This window comes from Armigeres subalbatus, chromosome 3 (assembly GCF_024139115.2).
Source record: "Armigeres subalbatus isolate Guangzhou_Male chromosome 3, GZ_Asu_2, whole genome shotgun sequence".
Lineage (NCBI taxonomy): Eukaryota > Metazoa > Arthropoda > Insecta > Diptera > Culicidae > Armigeres > Armigeres subalbatus.
The window spans coordinates 394,113,311-394,135,021 of NC_085141.1; the positions used below are offsets into that span (position 1 = coordinate 394,113,311).

General features: G+C 38.1%; 1 protein-coding gene across 1 annotated transcript in view; it reads right to left on the bottom strand.

The window, feature by feature from the left end:
- The window catches only part of LOC134226828 (uncharacterized), a 181,517-nt gene that overhangs the window by 81,982 nt on the left and 77,824 nt on the right, over positions 1-21,711 (bottom strand). The gene's annotated exons all lie outside the window — the stretch shown is intronic.

The following is a 21,711-nucleotide window of genomic DNA, read 5'->3' on the forward strand; positions in this document are numbered from 1 at the left end:
TAAATTGGCACGAAACTGCTGATTTATGATATTATTCGAGCCGAAATGCATAAGACTCTTTGGATAAACATGTTCATTATCACGGGAAGTGAATAAATATGCTGTGAGCAGGTTAGTAATTTGAATATTAAACTTTTGTTCGATGCATTCGAATGTTGGTAGGAGAGGAGTGCGGGAGGTGTGGGGTTGGCCCGTGGAGGGTCCGGTGCCATATTGGCGGCCATCGTGGTACTCTTCCAACTATGTCCTTAATTACTCTTAGAATTTCGGGCGTAGTGACAACTACAAGTCCCGACTCATGTTGATCGTTGGTGGTGGGCAGGTACACCGCACGACGGCTACAGCACAGCCAGCTGCGACTGCAAATCAGCCTCCCATGGTCGATCGTCCCGACGGCAAGCAGCAAGCGATGATGACCAGCGATCCAAACCCATCTTGGGCTTCTGCTGCTGCTGCTACTGCTGCTAGTCGATGTTTGCCGATCGACGGGAACTTTCTGACCTCGATGTGACGAACGGCGGCTCTTTTATAGTGCATAGGTAGAGAAAATGCGCTCTACATTGCTCGGTGGCAACGTTTGAATCGAATGTATTTTTATTTACTTGAATGAGGATGGGCAAAATTGCACTGTGGCTTAAAATTGAAATTTCTTGAAACAAAACTGTTACAAAGTGAGGAAATGAGGCTATGAATGCTTTGATAGCACATGCCTTGGCTCATGTTGTATGTATTGCGGATAAATTTTGCTATTCTATGAGAGCTTTGATAAATGATAACCAAAGTAGTAATTTAATTATATTTATTGAATGGCTACTCAGTCTTGCAATTATTACAATGAGTTTTTTTATTTACCCGATGTTTCGACACGGGGATTGTGTCTTTTTCAAGGGGAAAATATTTTTGTTGTTTGTCCCTTGAAAAAGACACAATCCCCGTGTTGAAACGTCGGGTAAATAAAAAAAACTCGTTGTAATAATTGCAAGACTAAGTAGCCGTTCAATAAATATAATTCAAACGCACAGTTGATCCATAATCAGTAATCATTTAATCAAGGAACATTATCACTGCTTATCGTAATGCCACCAGGTCAAATGCGTCCATGATGATATATTTTCGGACTAAATGAAGTTTTTCTGAATGAAATGAGAGTTGTCTTAAATCTACACCATCCTTACTTTTACCTCATCCCGATATAAGTAGTAGTATTCTAGACGTATAAGTATAAGTATAAGTATAACTATTCTAGACTTTTCTTGGCCACTTTTAGACGGTTCCGAAAGGCTCAGAGAAACCGAAAGGGCAGTCAAAGTTAAGACCAAATCATTCGACTTGTTTATTTGAGATAGAAGAAAGATTAGATTTCTTGAAATTTCTCCGCCATAGACCTTTAGACTTCATGGTCGGTTTGTTAGTATTTGGCCATGTAACGAATAAAATCGTTCTGTTTCTCATACCGTGATTCTTGATTCTGGCGCCCCCTGAGGGCTGGCGCCCTTGGCGGGGGCCAACCCGGCCAACCCCACGCTACGGCGCTGCATATCATGCTATTCAAATGATATTTCGGTGCAAATTTTTGATATTGTTGCCTGTTTTTTCATCTCTTATATCAATCAAATCCATATCATGTTTTGTTATTCTGTTCATGGCTTCTGCCCGGGGCCACATCCGTTTGTGCAGATTTTCATAACCTTAGAACCAGCAGGTTATCTCCCGGCTCCGAATCGGACATACGCGGCTCTTCTGCTGGGGGGGGAGGGGGGTAGTACATACTATCCCATTTAATAATACCAATTGATCGTAACTTCAACAGATGCGTATTTCGACCTAACAGTCTTCAGGCGTTCTGATTCAAAGCTGCCTTCAGATAATTTTTCGTTCTAAATGTTTTTAATCGAGGGGGAGAGGTTTGTCATTTTCTTACGCTCAATATACATTAGGGTGGCTCAAATTAGTATGGGAACAACTGTAATCTCTAATCTCTAATCTTCTAATCTTCTCGCGGTTTTCAGCATAACATTCTGTATTGAATTCTACAAGATCTGCATGAGTATCATGGTTCTTGATCGCAAATTGTGCCTTCCAACTGCAAATCACTGTTTTTGGATGTTTCTGCATACATTTTACCATATAAACTTCCAACGAGTTTAGCACCACCCAAACGTTGGCCGATTTATACCAGAACCAAAAATCATGGTGACACCTGTTCCAGAAATGGCAGCAACAGGTTTCTTTGAAGTGACCCTTCAGGAACCGGCCTTAATATGGCCAGTTTAATATTTTCGCTCCAAATTAGCAATATGGGTATCAAACTTCAGAATTTTGCAAGACAAGTGGACATATGACGGCTACTGAATGAGGATTTACAAATTGGACGCATGTCGAATTACTCACAATCCATTTGTCACATTAGAGCAGCGTGATTATTTAAAATGTCTGGCGGCCACACACATTCTTCATCAGCAACTGTACTGATCAAGTGAGGTTGTGTGTGCCAAGCTCAGACCCGACCGCGTGATTTTTTCAGTGTGAGAAGTTCATCACTTCGTAATTGCTTATGTTACACCGAAACATTTCGGCAGTTTTTTTTTATAGAACAGCGGAATCAAATCGAAGTGTGTATTTTGAAAACTCGATGTACATATGCCCAGCATGTACCTAAACAACTTTTTGAAAAATGTTTCGGAGGTTTCGATAGGGTGGGGGCCCAAGAGGCTTACTTTGTTTTTATTAAAATATACATAAAATATCAGTATTCTCTGCCTTTCTGTTCCATAGAGCTCCATAGCTCTGGTCATCCGGAAGATGCTCCCAGTCCAACGATACCTGGAACGACGCTACGCCACACCGTCCCTCACGCCAAATGCTCGGATGAGCAACTGAAATTCCATAATCCCAAATCCTAACCTAATTGAAATTCCATAATCCCAAATCCACCCTTGAACGTTACAAACCTAACATCGAGATACCACGAGTACACATTTCCTTTTATTACTAACCGTTAATAGTAAAATTACATCAGTTGTACATATCACAGAGAATCGTGGCTTCATAAAGTGGTATATATGTCTGAGCCTATCAAAAAAACAATTTGGAAAAATATCAGTTTTAACGCACAAAAATCGCACTAAGTGAATGAAGTGCTTAACTCATGTTAAGTTAGTTGGGGTTGAGGAATAAATATTCCTATTGTCATTATTTAATATCAGTTTACATTCATTCAAACCTGTTCGGCTAGTTCTAGTTGAAGATGAAAATGATGTTATACAAATACGATCTTCTCCTAAATATATCTGTCCCCTTTCATACATTCGTACATAATCTGTAACGATGTGTCGTTTTATCCGCTGTGAAAATGATGGTCATTACTCCTTTACTCACCATTAATTTTTGTTAACAGTCATCGCTTAGCATTCTTGAACGATAGATACTTCAAATGTCATAGATGGGTGAAGATAACGCTGACTGAATTCCGAGAATTGTGTTTCCCACGAATGTGTCGCGAGGTGTATGGAAATACTACTCATATTCCACTGGAACATTTTTTCTTTTTCAGCAAGTTTCGGTGTATTTTTGTGTAAATGCCAAAACTATGCCACTGTTATACAATAAAATATCCATTCCGCTTGCCTTCAAAATCAACAGTGTGTACGTACATCGTTCAACCATAGCTGATTCCAATCAACGTCTTATCCAAACCATACAACCCACACTCCACGCGGCGTTAGTAAATGGCGTTGCCGCTGAAAAGGATTCGCTAGGGTGGTTGATATAGAAACCAAGTGGCACATCGATCAAAGCTCGCCAACCGAATCCATTCGATCGGCCGCAATCATTCTTCTCAAATCGTTTCGGCGCCTGAATCGATTTGTTTTCCGCCTTTTCTCACTGAGAGCCATCGAGTGATTGGATGGTTGTTAGTACGTACGACTCGTTGACTACGAAGATTCCACTTTCTGATCCGGGCGATGATGGAGATGCTCCATTGGGGAGGAAACTATGGGTGGGCGATTCTTTGCAATCCCTTTTCCACTTTCGACTTGTTAAAACGACGGCACAAGGATGCGATAATCCGCCGCTCTGGGATATGCCTCGAATGGAAAGTGGAAACGAAAGCATCTGTGGTGGTGCAGCAATGCTTGTCAATAAATAAAATCATTCGCACGAGGCGGTTAAAGGCAGGGGAAAATACCGAAAATGGTCGTCACAATGTTCACATGATGTTGTTAATATGAATTGTTTGCAAAATACATTATTTTCAGGTACGGTCTAAGTTTCAAAGGTTTTGGCGATATCCAACAATAACTTTTTGTTTTCGTAAAACCATCATCCACATAAAAGAAAGTTCTATCTACGCCAACTACTGTTCTAATGCATGCAATACTTGTTTTAATGTAAATCTACATAAATTGAACAATAAATCAATAAACTCTCTAACCGAATGCATAGATTATTTTATCAACAAAATAAATATGAAAACGACAATACATCTGTAGGTGGCTAAAGCAAACTAAATCGAGCATGGTACATACATGAGCGACTAATAATAGTTATTATATTTTCCAATTTTACGCTAATACAACAAATACAAATCAGTTCATGCCGTGGTAATGTGTGAGCAGTAAACGTTATTGCTTGTCTTAACTGGAGTCGCTTTAAAGGCGGATGGATTTTACCAAATTTTCGACCCACAAATTTTCCAAACTTACTAATTCTCGGGCCATCTTCCATGCCTTTTTGAATACTGTCTGATTTTCCTTTATGTTTTTGTGATTTTTTTTTCGTTGAGTCAACTCACCTAAAGGAGAAACAAGAAAAAATAATGAAAGAAGAAAGCAAATGTATTCTAGAATCTGGTATTTTCTAGCAATTTAGCAATTTGGCACACACCCAATTCTCATACAGATTTTACTATTTCCTCATACAGAATAGTAAGAAAATCTAACATTCGTTGGTTGGGTGAAGTATCTTAATTGTTATTACTCTTGTAAATCTTTAGAATTCTATGTATCCCTGTATGTATTAATTATAGGCTTACCCGGCAAGCTTTGACATGCATAGTGTTCGAGAATGTGCATCACGTAGGTAAATAGCCTTTGCCAAAAATATTAATGTTCTTTTTTCATGATTTCCTCAATTTCCTCAAACATGTCGAGACTATAATAAACAAAAATATCGAAGTAATGGAGAAAATCTTGTTTTGCTAGTATTAACATAAGCTAATTCATTTTTATATAGAAAAAGAAGATAATGAAACTATATGAAAATCATTCAGGAAATAAAAAGTTCCAGTATGTGTGATGGGGGCCCTCCTTAGCCGTACGGTAAGACGCGCGGCTACAAAGCAAGACCATGCCGAGGGTGGCTGGGTTCGATTCCCGGTGCCAGTCTAGACAATTTTCGATTGGAAATTTTCTCGACTTCCCTGGGCATAAAAGTATCATCGTGTTAGCCTCATGATATACAAATGCAAAAACGGTAACCTGGCTTAGAAACCTCGCAGTTAATAACTGTGAAAGTGCTTAATGAACACTAAGCTGCGAGGCGGCTCTGTCCCAGTGTGGGGATGTAATGCCAATAAGAAGAAGAAGATATGTGATGGGATAAGAAGGGGTGCATTTTGATGTGGGGTGGAGTGACTTATCATCCCGCTGTAGACGACATAAACGAATCCTCCTGTCCTTGTCGCAAGTTAATGCTCCTGTCCTTGTCGCAAGTTAACAAGAGGACAAGAGAATAAGAGTTTACGAGCTCTCATCTTAATCATATCATTAATTTCATTACGGTGTTGGATGAATGTCCTACATAAAACGCCTTTCAAGAGTATTCGATTCATTCACTAAAGATGCACATAGCTCATTGACTGGCAAATGGCTTGCGTCGAGAAAAGTTGTTTAATGGATGCTGGATAGCCTATCACATCAACAGTTTAATGTCGTTATTCTTTGACATGCTGGTTCTCACTTCCTAAAATTCCTGACACTAAACATCCATCCGTTATCCTATTATTTTACTGTTACTGTTTCTGCTGAAATGTACCAAATGATGCTCCTGTGCTGGTCAAAGGCAGTTAATAAATATACGATCTGTTTGAGTTGCCTTTGGGTCCTATCCATGATACAAGCCCGCCACAAACGGTCTCCCTATGTTGAATCGTTTGTCCACGCTCAAATACGAAAAACAGCAATATTTTTATGTTCAGCAACAAACGATAACATATTATGTGTGTGTGTTTGTTCAGTCCGTTTTTCTCTTGACTGTTACACAGCTTTGGCGTGCCTTATCTAGAGCAAGGATTTGTTTCAATCTCGAGCGTAAACCAATGCGGAACGTAGCAACTCCTGCAGCTTTCACGAGTTTCCTTGCTGTGTTCCATATTTGATGGCAAACTGAAAGAAAGTGGAAGACCATCTCTTGCCGTTTAAATATTTGTCTAAATTTAATGACGAACCAATGCACAGTTAAATTGCTGCTTATTCTCGACGTTCTGAAAAAAGAAGAGTTCAGCACATAGTCATCTTTGTCAAAGTAAATCGGTTTACAATGTTACGACTTTGAATAGGAACCGATCCGGAGAGAGCCCTTGGTGTAAAAATTTATTGTGCACTCCAGCAGGACAATGCATGAGTTGGACGTATATTTCGTATTGTTAGGGTTTTGAGCTGATTTTGCACATGCATTATACGGAATTGAATCAATGCGTTGAAATTATATAATTTTTGTCTTTTTAACGCCAAACATAGCTTTGGATGTCAACAAACTAAAAAAAAATATTTTTATTTTATACGCTCCTTTGGCTTTGTTGATCAACGTACGCCGCCATGGCGTCTTCAAGCGTAATGGTACATCATGTTTAAGGTCACTCCTGACGGAATCCAAGATTAAAAGTGCTCGCGTTTTCGGGGGCACACCACTCGATACGGAAGCAACGCACAACTGTAATTTTTATTATTTCACGCATGCTGCGACGCAGCAAAGCTAAGTCAACAAAAATGACAGTTGTGCGCCGCCTCTGAATCGAGTGGTGTGCCCCCGAAAACGCGAGCACTTTAAATCTTGGATTCCGTCAGGAGTGACCTTAAATGGAAAATAGCGTGTGACCCGACTACCCATGTGACTGCAAAGCAAATTGCATCTGTTTCCTCTAAAATGGATAGACATACATCCTGCAGAGAAAGGAAATACGTTGCTGGGCGTTGCTGCATGTTAGGGTAGTTCTAAGAACACGAAAAATACGATTTTTTAAATAACATATCTACTTCAGCGTTTGTGATTTTTTTTATTCAAATATGACACCATCAGTTATTTCAAAACATTCGTTTTCCAAAACGGACAATAAAAAACATTGACTTACGTTATGATAGGTTAGTAAGTAAGTAAGTAAGCAGATAACTTAGTGTTAACTAAGTAAAGTAAAAGTAGGTAAGAAAAAAATAAATAATCATGATTAGATCCTACAAAAAAAAGTAAGAATGAAATATCTGCAAATTGATTTTTATGGCATAGTAACCCGAGTAGACGAAAATAGCTCAATAATATCAAATGTTGATAAGATAGCAAAAGGAGGTATTGACATGATTGATATAAGAGATAGAAGATCAGACGATAATATCAATATTTTGTACTAAAATATCATGAGAAGATCAAGTTATGCTATTTGTAATAAGTGATCAATATCATGTGCTATTAGCTTGTTCTTATCCATAGCATATCTTGATATTTAAATGATATTTCGAAACAAATTCTTGATATTGTTGCCTGTTGTTTTATCTCTTATATCAATAAAGTCCATATCATGTTTTGTTATTCTGTTCATGGGTTCTGCCCGGGAATAGTGACATACACCTCGAAAAAACAACCTATTTTAATGAAATTCTGTATATTTTAAATTCAATTTGCAAAAATTCATTATGTTTTTCTGATGAACTGCAAAAAATATTGGATTCTTCTTGATAGGTTTGGAAAGTTTGCGAAGAACTGTGATTCGAAAATTATTGTAAGACAAGTTGGTCGAATCAAGTACGAGACACTGAGTCTTATGACAAGTGAAGAAACTGTGACTTGGAACAACAATGAGAAACCTTGAGGTTCTGTGTTGAATACTCGAAAAACCTGGGTGGCTCAAAATCGCCCCGACTTCAGGATATAAATAGATAAATGGTATTGAATGAAGAAGAACAAACGAGCTTTATCCCGAACAAACGCAAACGAGCTACTTCGAATTCGCGGTTAGCCCTACTATGGTCTCTACAGTCATTCGAGCAAAGGCAGCTAGTACACAGCAACCCCGTGAAACAAGCACTAGTTCTTGAAGCCACCGTTTGTTGGTGTGGCGCTAGTGCTGTTCTTGAAATTTTAAGCTCCGTTCATATTGTACCGTACATTTCGCGCGGATATTTAATTATCTATCGCAAAATGATTTTCCACTGTAAAAATTTAAATTTCAATAACTTAAATTATATTGCTCTGTTTTCGTCATTAATTTAGCATTTTACTTGCGTTAATAGCTGCCACAATATAATTATCATCAAAATCAGCAGAAATTATCACCGAAAAAAACAATAAATTAATTTCGATAGCCGACACAATTTAACATGTTCGGGTAAGGTGCAATCTATTTGACGTTTGTTTTGTGTCGTTTGTCATCGCAGCGATCATCATCATCCTCATGAATTTATCATTATTGGCGAATAAAGGTTGCATGAAGAAGTCTAAGGATAATATTTGAAAAAAATTACACGAGGAAACATACGGGAAGTTTTTTAAAACTCTTTTCAAACATTTTAGGAGCAATTTAAATAAAAACGGTTAGCAGTACGGGGCTGGACTTTCCTTCTACTGCATAATAAACGCAATTTTTCGATTTCAAATTTTATTTTGTGATATCACACTTGATACACAGTATGAGAAAAGTCCAACCCCGTTTCCGTTTTAAATCAAATTACTTCTAGACATTCCACTAAAAGAGTTTAAAATAAGCGGCCATTAGCGCTCTTAACATGCTGTAGATGACCACATAAACTGGGTTAAGCGAATTTTGAGAGAAATTAAATAATTATATTGTAACTCTGTCAATTATCATCCGATTTTGACAATTTAAGGATGCCAGAACCGGAAATTTAATATTGTTTCACAGTATGTTTACAGGGCCGACTAAGGTCCTTCGAGGAATAAGTTTGTCAGAATCCGAATGAAAACAAACATTAAGGTAACCAACTTGATTTGGACCCCGACATATTTTGGACCCTCCTGTGGACATTTTATTGATATCTGAACTAGATTCAATGCCGATGCACAGAGACGAGCCAGCCTCGGGCTGCAAGTCTCTTAAATAAAGACAAAAAAAAATGCCGCTGCATAATCCCGCATGGTCTTTATGCAAACAAGATTGCTGCGAATGTGTTTGACTAATTTCCTGTGCGAAAATAACGATATTTGGATGAAATGTTAATGAAATCAATTTTTTCAAGAAGGCAAGCGTTACAATGCGTTACGCTTCAAAGCATACATCAATGAATATCTCAGAACGAACACAATCAGTTCATGTTGAAATTGCGAATTTGAATCGCTGCAATCTTCTCATCGATGCATTCTAATCGAAAGATAAGACTTTGCTCAAATGACCTGTGCAAATTGAAAATTCATTTTTGAAGAGACTAAAAAGGGGGTGTAAAAAATGTGTACATTTGGGGGTCCAATGTTGCACTTTCCAAAACAAAAAATATTTTTTCAGTTCAAAATCTCAGCGATTTATAAACATCCGATGCCCATTGCAAACTTCCTCTTCATAAATAAGACTTTCATCTATGAAATTATTTGATTTTAGCTTGCATCACACGTCTCATTTGAAAGATATAAGCGGATATTGGGTAGCACTTCCTCTAGGAGTTCAAAAATGTTGCACACCCTAAATTTGAAAGCGCCAGCTCGAAGGTTTAAAAAATACCCAGTCTTAAAAAAAGGCTGGTGCACCTTCCGAAACCATTAAAACGTAAATCTATCACAAGTAATCTTGCTCTGCAAGCAGGGTTTTTCGATAATTATTGAACTGCCTCTATGAGATATGATACAGCACAACTACTTTTCAGTTGACGAACTCAATTCATCTATTTGATCTTGACGCATTACCTCTTTGGTTACAAACTTGAGCTCACTATAATGTGGGCGTCGTAACTAAGATAATAATAGCATAATGAACTTAGCCAGGAGATTAAAAATAATAACTATCGAGCTGCAATGATCATGCACCGGAAAAAAGTTCTTTTAGCTGACGGGAAACCTAACCATACTGCTCATGTCGCAAATGTGTAACATTTAAACTTTTGTCGATTATGAGTTAAGAATCCTAAGTAACCTAAGAATAAAATCAGATTAGTAGTGATTCAAATTGTTCTGCTGCATTTAATTTTAATATGAATCTGAAACATGCATTCTCCCAGCAGCTGCCTCAGATTAATTTAAGTTCAGATTCAAAAGCTCAAAACTGTTGTACAGCTCTGTTCTATTTTCTGCAGATTGAATCACGAGATTCAAATTTTCTATGCTTTGGCGATTGAACGCGTTAGTTTAGCTACGGAATTTGGATCAATGCACATTGCAATTCCGCCGCATTTCTGAGCAGCAAAATAAATAATTATTTAATTTATTTAAACAAAATTCAAACATGAACATAAATCTGCTGGAGATACCAGCGTTTTTCTTTTATTTTGCTTCAGATTCCAACGAGAATAGTGTTCTTCAATTTGGAGGAAAAATAAATCACTGCTGATCAATCAGTTGGTTTGCAGTCTTATTTTTTCTACTTGCAAAAATTTGGTTTTGTAACAGAACGATGTATTAGAAATTAAAGGCCCACTCCTTATCACAATGCTAAATATTTGTCAAATTCCTTCAGACATCTATCAAACCGTTAAGATATCGACATGGGTATCAGGCAAACTTGACAAATTTGTTATTATTAATAATATGGTATTTGTTATTGTGACAAATACAGTGCTGATAACTTTTGCGCTATAACGAAACATTTGTATCTGAAATAAACGAATCAGCTATAGAAATAATTGCAATACATTTATGAAACATATTTTAGATGGTGCGCTTAAAAAAACTGTTTCTTTATTTTTTATTCGAATTAAATCTCTCCTCGAGCGATATTATCGCATGCGTCACTGTGTTTCGTGCTTAAAGCAACAGCTTGACAGCAAGCACCAAGTTTAGCACCAAGTTTTCGGCTTCAATCATATTGTATGCAGATGACAGCCGTTTCAGGGGGCTGGTACACAGTGTTGTTGCCTCTGTTGGTGACGTTATAAATTACATTTGTCTATGCTACATGGAGCTACATAATAAAACACGTTTGAGAAACTTTATGTTTCATTGAAAATAAAAAAGGCGAAACATACTTTTGCTTATGAATAAAAAAAGAATGATCTTTAAATAAACGAGAAACGATTCGTGAATAATAACTGATTGTTCCGTATTATTCTACCTTTAATCCATAAAATAGTTCAGATAGATCCATAACTAAGCTAAAATTTAGCAATTAATTGGAAGATATGTTCCACTAGACATGATCAAGAAAAACAATATGACAAATGATCCATAAATCTTTCGAAAATGATCAACAAAAAATTATATTTTGATCCATAAAGCTTCAAATTTGCACTATTCTTAACGCGATGACAATCCATAATTTCAATAATCATAATTTTGATCATTGATCCATAATTTTGTTCATATGGTTCATAGTTTTGATGATATGATCCATAAATTTGACATTATAATCCATAGATTTTAAAATTTTTGAGTATTATTTAATATAGTTTTATTAGCATTCTTTCCAAGCGTAATACTGTAATACTGTAAATCAAACATTACTCATGTTTCTGTAAAATCTTTATACAGATTGGAGTAATTCTTGATAGCAATTCAAAAGCAAATGCATAAAACGATGTTGATTACTACTTGTTTTCTTTAAGCCGTAATGAGGAAGTTAGAAGGAAGTTTTGAAGCAGTTCTTACACAACGAATGGCTTTAGACTCAATGACTCCCTCATAAGTACCAGAGTTGAATATTACGAAATTTATTCAATTGATTTATATCGTTACAGTTTGTTTCTTGTCTGCTCAACGCCGATCATCATGATCAGACTTCATCACCTACCTACAGACAAATTATAACCCCCAGGTCCTATCCCATCCATTTTTTTATGTTGTCCTTAGCCAGTAGTGGTGTGAACTATGAGTCTCAGTTAGCGAAATTTGGAGGTTATTGATATCATTATTGCCTGTCCACACCCACTTCCTAGCAAGGGAAGCTGAAAATGGTTAGCAGTTTAGATAATGGAATCGATAGATGTGCGAAGATAATTTATCTGTCTTCTAACGAACTGCCAAACGTGTCTCCAAACGAGCATGACGTCACTACATGACATAACGTTCGCTACGCTGAGAAGCATCTCTTGCTCAGGGGCTGGTGATTGAAGAGGGGAAGAGGTTTGGTTGTGGGCACCCTTTCGTCTTTGGCCTATAATTTTGGCCCTAGTTGATTTTATGCCGACATTTGTATACCAATGGAAATTTTATAGTTCGGCTGTGGGCACTAGAGTGATTCAAATTTTGACTTTTTCGCTTCTCTATGCTTAAACGATGACATTTGATGTTTTATTAATCCTCCTAAATTTTTAGCTAATTTGGATGTAACTAGACTGAGCACGCGCAGTTTCAAGTTTGTATGAAAATTACTATGAAATCAGTCACTTTTGTCGAAAACCGTTCCGCAACGTTGCTCATTAGGCTCTAAAAATATATAAATACGTTGCCAATATAGAAAATTTTGCAATGAAACTGATCGTCTTTGTTGCGAAACGATTCTATGCTTGCAAGATAAGTTATTAGAGAAATACTAAATCGTGGGAAATTCAATTTAACACGTAAAAGAATAACATCAATATCAATAATGAGCAACCAAAGCCCGCCAGCACTTCCCTAATAAGTTTTATTTGTTTTACTCAGACCCGTACAGCTTCAGTCAACTCAGACCTGGTTTTAAGATACACCTCCACACGACGTGCTCGATATCCTGCTAGTTGCTGCAGACACAGATATTGCTTCCAGAAAGCCCAATTCGAAACGTATGTGCATTTAGCGAGTAGTGATTAGACATTAGTCTTCACATGAAATCACGTCCCACATTCAACCCTTTGAACCAGTCTCTTCGAAACCTGAGGGAGAAAAGAATGCAGCCATCTACCCATGTCCCCAACTTTTCCATTTCCGCTGCCAACTGATCAAGGTCTCCTGACGAGCTGTTGCAAAAAAAATCATCAAAGACGATTTGCCTCTCGTAAATATCGCCTTCCATAGCGCCCACCTTAGCCAGGGAGTCCGCTTTCTCATTTCCCGGAATCGAGCAATGAGAAGGGACCCATGAAATGGTGATGTTTTAGGAGCGTTTCGATAAAGCACTCAATGCTTTTCGTATCCCTCTTAAGAGATACGCTTCATCGACCGAACAGCCTCCCAAGAACTTAGATTGTCGGTGAAGATGAAGAAGTGCTCAGCAGTAAGTGTTGCAATATACTCAAGTGCGTAGTGGTATAGCTACTAGTTCAGCAATGTATACTGAACATAGTTTCTGCAATTTGATGTAGATTGTTGTACACACCGAAACCAGTGGAATCCTCAAATTTTGATTCATCTGTGAAAAACCTTATGCCCGCGCTGACATGTGTACTTGTTTGCAAATATTCTAGGTATCACCATCGAACGATGGGAATTGGATATTTCATGAATCTTCTGTTTCATGGTTGTCTCAAACACTACAGCGGAACTATGGAAATAAGAGAAGTTATCACGATTGGTGTTAACCGAAGAGGGGGCTACCTCCAACGTCATGTACCGGTAGTACACGTCGAGTTCATACAACCTAACGCGATGCGGAAACAGCATGTGAGTTTTCACCGCGGATTGAAAACATAAACTATCATACTCCAAGACCGAAAGTATGGTTGATTGATACAACCTTAGTAAATCTTCCGGGTGAGCTCCCCATCATGTACCGGTTATTGTACGCATGAAGTTAATTCTCTTCTGGTATTTTTGTGTCAGATACACAATGTGCTTCCCGAAGGTGCATGCGAGTGATCGTCTTACCCAGGAGTTGAAGCGGGAACTTTGCAGGCTTATGCTTTTTTGAAAATACAACCATCTCAGTTTTTTTTCCGGAAAGAATTCGATATCCAGTTTTAAAGCCCAAGTAGCAGGGTTTGCAGAAATCGCTCTTAATAGATAACGAACAACGATAAAAGAGAGGCAAAAACCTCTTCGAATCATAACAAGCCATGAAAACAAAACTAGGTAGGGGAAGGACGGTCAATATGCGCCCCCTAAGCAAATCTTCGAATTTAACAAAGATAACAATCTAAAGTATGTCCTTCCAATGTGTTTACCACTAATTTAACTTACTACTATAATACGGAATAAAAATTTGGGCGAAAAACCAATTATATTCCGAGAAAACGATTTTATTATGAAGCGCTGCATTTTCTTGCAAATTCGAACCATGCGGGTTGAAACGCGCCACTCCGAAGCTAAAACGCGCCAGCCTCAAAATGTAAACAAACAGCAGTGAACTGACAGAAGAATCAAGTATTAATTTATGAAAAGTCCTATTCTCGTGTCCACTGCAATGAAAGCTTATGAAATGTTAATTCATTTTTTTTGCTAAAATTTTCGTGTAACTAGTTGATGTGTGCATACAAGATATGTTTATTCTTTAATTTATTTGGTGGGCGCATGGAACTTGTGCAGTACGGAGCCAAATCACGATTTTCTGTGCACGGTACATGTATCACGCTTCCAAGAAGTGAGATCTTAAGGTCTACATGAGTAACCAGCGATCTATCGGACTGCTTCGAATGTGATATATGCCCTTTGTGATACTTAGAATAGAATGTGTTCACATCATAAGATCTTGCTAGTCCTAGAATTCTCTGGATTAAGGCCATATATAGCAACAAGAAATCGATTGGACGGTTTCAAACATGGTACACGTCCTTTATGACACATAGAATAGTATGCGTACCCAGCATAGGCTCTTGGTCGTCCAAGAAATCCCTAGAATAGGCCATTGGATCTACACGCGGAACCAAAGATACTTGGATTGTTTCAAATATGGTACATGCCCTTTGTGATGCATAGAATGGAATGTGTTCACATTATGGCCATCCAAGAAATCTCTGGAATCACGCCTTTCGATCTACATGTGTAACCATAGATCAATTGGATTGATTCAAATATGGTACATGCCCTTTGTGATGCATAAAATATAACGCGTTTCAAGCATAGGTTCTTGGTCGTCCAAGAAATTCCTGGAATAAGCCCTTAGGTATTCATACGTAACTATAGATCAAATGGATTGTTCCAAAACTGACACATGCCCTTTATGATACATAGAATGGAACGCGTTCCCAGCATAGATTTTTGGTCGACCAAGAAATCTCTGGAATAAGGCCTTAAGTCTACATGCGTAACCAAAGGTTACTTGAATTGTTTCAAATATGGAACATGCCCTTTGTGATGCATAGGCAATTTTCTTTTGTTTTGTAGTAGATCTTAAGGCCTTGCTCTAGGTATGTCTTGGATAACCGACAACCTATGCCATAGATACATCATATTCTATAATTAAAAATGGGCATGTATCACATTTAAAATCGATCGATTTATCTTCGGTTACTCGTGCAGACCTGTGTGCCAATCTCAAGGGATTTCTTGGATGATCAAGAACCCCTGCCGCAGACTTATTCTATTCTACACATCCAAAAGGGCATGTACCACATTTCAAAGAGTCCGATAAATCTTAAAGTTACGCGTGTAGATCTTAAGGCCTAACTCCAGGGGTTTCTTGAATGACCCAGAATCTCTTACGATGACTCATTTTATTCTACACATCTAAAAGGACATGTGCCATAACTGAAACAGTCCGATTGATCTTTAGTTACGCGTGTAGATCTGAGGACCTAACTCCAGGAATTTCTTGGATGACCGAGAACCTCTCTCTCTGACTTATTCTATTCTACACATCCAGAAGGGCGTGTACCACATTTAAAACAGTCCGATACATCTTTAGTAGCGCGTGTAGATCTTAAGGCCCAACTCCAGGGATTTCTTGAATGACCCAGAATCTCTTACGTTGGCTCATCCAGAAGAACATTTGCCATAATTGAAACAGTCCGATTTGATCTCTATTCTGAGTAGTCTCCAGTCTCCACACTATTTACTTCTCTCCCTTCGCTTCTCTTCTCGCTTTTTTCTCTATTCTGCAATTTAACTGCTTGTACCTTGCACCTCTCACTTCTCGTTTCTCACATCCCATTTATCAATTGTCATATTCCTCTTCATGCTTTTTTACTGCTCATTTATTATTACTTATTACTTCTCACCTTCTACTACTTGCTTCTCGCTTTTCACTGATTACATCTTATTTCGCTTGCCTATCGCTTCTCACTTCTCATTCTTTTTTCTCGCTTCTCCCATCTCACTCCTCAGTTCTCATTGATGTAGATGTTGTTAAACGCTTTGTTCTCGCTAATTTTTTTTCGCACAGCTGTGTAAAACAAGTTGAAATGCATCATCAGAATCGGTGCCCCCGCAATTGGGGCTTATTAAAAGAAATTTATCATGGGTTGAAGCCCCCCGAATCTGTTCGTTATCGTAACAGCTACCGAAAAACGTCTCTCACGGTATGCTACCTATCGAGAGTGTATACAGACATAATAAGTGAGAGATTTTGTCATTCTTCTTTGGATTCAAGAGTTTCTGCCAACTTGGCAGTGCCAAGTAGACAAATTGTCCAGAGTATCTTCTAATGGTCCTTGCAGATCAGCTGCGTTTGGCCTTGTAACAGATACAACACTGTCATCGGCAAGCTGTCTTAACGTGCAATTTTCCATGAGACATTCGTCAATGTATCTGACATAAAAGTAGTAAAGAAAGGGGCTCAAACATGAGCCCTGGGGGAGACCCATGAAACTAATTCGTGAAGTTGTCAATTCATACGCTTCTCTGACTGTGGGCTGATATGTTCCATTGGAGATTGATATTTCTATTGACAAATGATCACTACCATGGGGATCCTGGACCACCCTCCACGTGTAGTCAAGGGATACCGAGCTCGAATATATTGAAAGATCTAATCGGCTATCTTTCGCCGAAGGTGCCATTCGTGTAACTTGTCCAGTTTTAAGAATTGTCATGTTGAAGTCGTCGCAGAGGTCGTATATTAGAGATGAACGGTTGTCGTCTTACAGTTCTTCAGCCTGTTCCATGGTTTATATGCATCACAGATGAAAAAACCTGATTAATCATCCTAGCGATAATGGTGCCTTTCTCGTATAAAATAAATAATATTTTAGCCATAAATTTTGATCCCATAATCCGTTCTGACTAATTTTCAATAGAAAACAATGGGACAGGAACGCAACTTATCGCAAGCAAATCAATCAACGTTGCGTTAGCGAATTGTACGGTGCATCACGCCACATGTATGCACCAATCAGATAAGGTGCCAGAACAATAGCCGAGTCAGCAGTTTTATATTATAAAACTGCAAGCAACATCGTGGCTCGGCCTCTTTTCCATCAGTGCTCTAGTCAGTGAAAAGTCCCCTGCCCTCCGAGTCCGAGTTCCAAAAAGTGTGTATACAATAACTAGACATGCCCATAAATCAAAAATGTAAATTAAACTTATTAGCTCTATAATTTATGTTTAAATAATTATAAAAACTGCATAAAAACGTCATTAAAAATAAGTTAGGGGACAACTACAGCGATATTGACTGATTTGTCCAAAATGTTTTAGCCAAACGCAATACAGATCTGTTGCTGAGTTCTCTGGCTTTCGGAATGAAATTTTGAGTATTGTCAAATGGGGTAACTTGCGGCACTTTGACTAGTAACTTGTGACACTTCAATCTGGACGTCAAGGCTCAGAAAAGGATAAAATTCCGCATCTTTTTCAAGCTACATGCTTAAAAAAATTCTTAGATAATTTCTTTATAAAAAATAAAGCTGATAATCGTGCTGCGTCCTACTCAGACGGGTAGTACTCAAAGCTAAAAAGTTCCACATTTCGAAAGTATTAGTATTATAAGTAGTGTCCTACTTCAAAACATTCGTAAGATTTGTCATTATGTTGCGAATCAACGTCACATCGATCTGCGCCGTAGTGCTCATTGACTTGAGAACATTCCTAGTTGTTTGCCTATACAGAACTTGGCTAGGCTATAAAAGACTGAGTATAAGTTACTCCGCAACTAGAATGTGTAGGTTAGAATCTGAAAGATGACAAATTGTTTAATGCTCATTGAATTATTGGCTTACCACAATGCGCTCTATCCTACCCACTATGAGCTGCTTGGAATAGATGCTGTCTATCCGTACCTGTGAAGTAGAAGAGAAATAGATACCCAGTTTCAGTAGACTGCAGTGAAAAGGTTGATTGTTCAAATTTGAAAATCTTCAGTGAGGTTGTGTGGAGTAATTTCGTTCACTCTTGATTGCTTTTCCAGCACCTACCTCGTACCTGCGTTACAATGATTTACGCTCAAGTCGAGTAAATATTCTGTTTCATTTTGTCTGGCAATTTGGTACACTGCTGGCTGCCGTCAAGTCACAAACAGAAGCAGCACTCCTGTGAACATCTTCGGTTCAAGTCCCATTCAACAGCCAACCACGAGAAGGATACCGGGTAGTAGTGGTGGTTTACAAGGTATGAATAGAATGTTGATGACAACCAGCGATCCGGAGCATGATAAGCACGGCTGACGACAGACTAACTGCTATAGACAAACTTGTTGAAAGAAGACGATTATCTCGACTACTGCAAAAAGGAAACGGAGTTCTTCTGTACTCATGAATGGTCAGATGACAATCTGGAAGTACAAGTAAATTTCCTATCCAGGGTAACTTTTGGTGAACAAGATTAAATTTCTATTTCAAAAAGATTAACGTAATGGTTCTTGTCTTTCGGGAAGGGCCTTTGTTATCTGGATAGCTTTGAAGTGCGTATAGACTGGAAGTTCATCCGATGAGTGTCTAATAAAAAAGGTGAATCAATTCATTAGGTTACGTAAAGTTTATATTGTATTATGTATTTGTATTATGTTTTACTACGCTGCACTTATTACGTAATCACTCATGAGTGGGTGGTTTCCCATTATCTTACGCATCATATAAATAAAAATCATTTGTGTGAAAAAACTTACATTGGGGGTTGAAAAAAAAACAGAAAAATCCCTTACGTAATATGTGTACGGTTCCTTGACAAACATTCCTAATCAACTGGACATCATCTGATTATCCATCAATTATCTTCTCTAGAAAAAATGATTTATCTTTTCAAATTCAAGCAAACCAGAACCAACTCCTATTAATGGTGCTTTGCTTGATTCATTTTTAGTCTCACAGAACTGAACAGATCTATTCTTGCTTCTCATGGGCCTTGGTGATAGAAAAGGCACACGACACAAAATTGATAGCAATCAATTTTATGGTGAAAACATTCCACTAAAAGCTCAAAATAATTTTCTTATCAATTTTATGGATGATTGAGGAAGTTTCTGAAAGCCGTATTGTACCAAACAACTCTATGATCTGTCTATGAATTCAAAACGATGAAAACTTGGATGAATGATTGTGAATTTTCGAATCGGATCTCAGCTTCCGATTGCAACGAGGAAAACTTCCCAGACATTTCCCAAAGAAGTTTTTCTAAGGAAGTGTGAAAAAAATCATTTGGCGACAGATGTAAGTGAAAGTTGAAATTATCTTCCGATGCTAAAATCTGTCTGAATCTTTAAGCTTGATCGGATGGTACATTGTTGAAGGCATTGGCGCTTAGAATATCGCCAATGAGGGTGCCAATGGGTTTAGGGGTGAGATTGGCCCATCGCTCCAACTGACAGTCTGGAGGTTAGATAACAAACTCGTTCCAAAAGGTCTCTAATAAATTTAGTTTTCCTGAATCGTTTGAAGAGACATTATTCATTTGGTACCGACTCTTGGAAGATCCATTGAACTGTGAACTTTATGATTGAACGTTACAGTCGACTCTACCACAGTAACTTATTTCTTTTCATTGGCGCCTTGATACCTTTATAAAATGTTCATTCAAATCGGTAAAATGGTTTTGGTTGATGGTTTAATGTTATATCGGGGTGGCTAAAGCTGGGATAGTGAAAGATTCAGATTTTCTTATTTCTTTTATTATGAGTAACACGGCTACGCAGTCTCATCTAATTGAAACGAGTTTTATTTATCGTCCGATGTTTCGACACGGGATTAGTGTCTTTTTCAGGGAAAGAGAAATTTGTTCGTTTTTTGTCTTATGTTTTGTCTAACTATAACTGTCTGGTTTAGCTGGTGTCGGTAAATAGTTTCGGAATCACTTTCCATTTCCAATTACCCGAAAGACCATTATCTCGAAAACCTTTCGAATTTCTAGTTTTTCATAATTATTTTTATCACACACAGATTCCGCTGAATCGCGAAATGACAATCTTTGCAAAGAATTTAAAATATGTGCTACTGAGAGCCAAATTTTTCCTCATTTTCTTCTTCTTCTTCAGTGGCTGTACATCCCAACTGGAGCTTGGCCTGCTTTTACACTTAGTATTCTATTAGCATTTCCTCAGTTCTTAATTGAAAGCTTTTGTATGCCCGCCATTGCATGAGTATGTATCTTGTGTGGCAAGTGCAATGCCCAGGTTGGCGAGAACCGAACTCGCCATCTCCGGATTGGCAATCCAACGTCTTTGCTCGCAAGGCTAACTAGAGACCCCTTCTCTAATTAACTTAAACTGTTGTTCTATGCCATGTCTACCTGGAAAAGTAAGAAAAGTAAGAGGGAGAGATAATGTCACCTTACTAAAGCTACATACTACTAAAGCTATATTCCCACGCAATAGAAGATCTTTACCGTTGTTCTATCGAATTCTGCGTTCACGGGCCGTCCAAAAACCAGTCAATGTGAACCAAAATTTCGTCAAACTGTCTACATTGTATAAGCAAACGTGCTGGAAAATCTTTCACCACCTTCAATAATCTTGAACAGTGACAGCCGAAGTTGAACAGGGTCTTACGGAACGAAAACTTTTCGTTCTATACTGCACTAGAAAAGTTCAAGTTTGAAGAACGAGTTCTTGAGAGTCTTTCACGGTAAACTTTGTCAAAAAATAAGGAAAATAGGAAATCAACATGGAACTTATAAGAATTTATGGGCAGTTTAGTGGAGTAACATTTTTTTCATTGAAATGAAATATAAACTTAAAACAATGACTAATTTGGAATAATGTCATTCGGAGTAGTTAGTCATTCGGGTTAAGGTCACTCCTGACGGAATCCAAGATTGAAAGTGCTCGCGTTTTCGGGGGCACACCACTCGATACAGAAGCAACGGACAACTGTCATTTTTATTATTTCACGCATGCTGCGACGCAGCAAAGCTAAATCATCATAAATGACAGTTGTGCGCCGCCTCTGAATCAAGTGATGTGCCCCTGAAAACGCGAGCACTTTGGAACTTGGATTCCGTCAGGAGTGACCTTAATGGCATTCGAGGAAGTGGCCTTTAGGGTAATGGCATTATGGGTAATGGAATCATGGGTAGTGTTTTTTTTTTCTTCCCAAGCAATGGAGGGGGAATCTGCTCAACAGA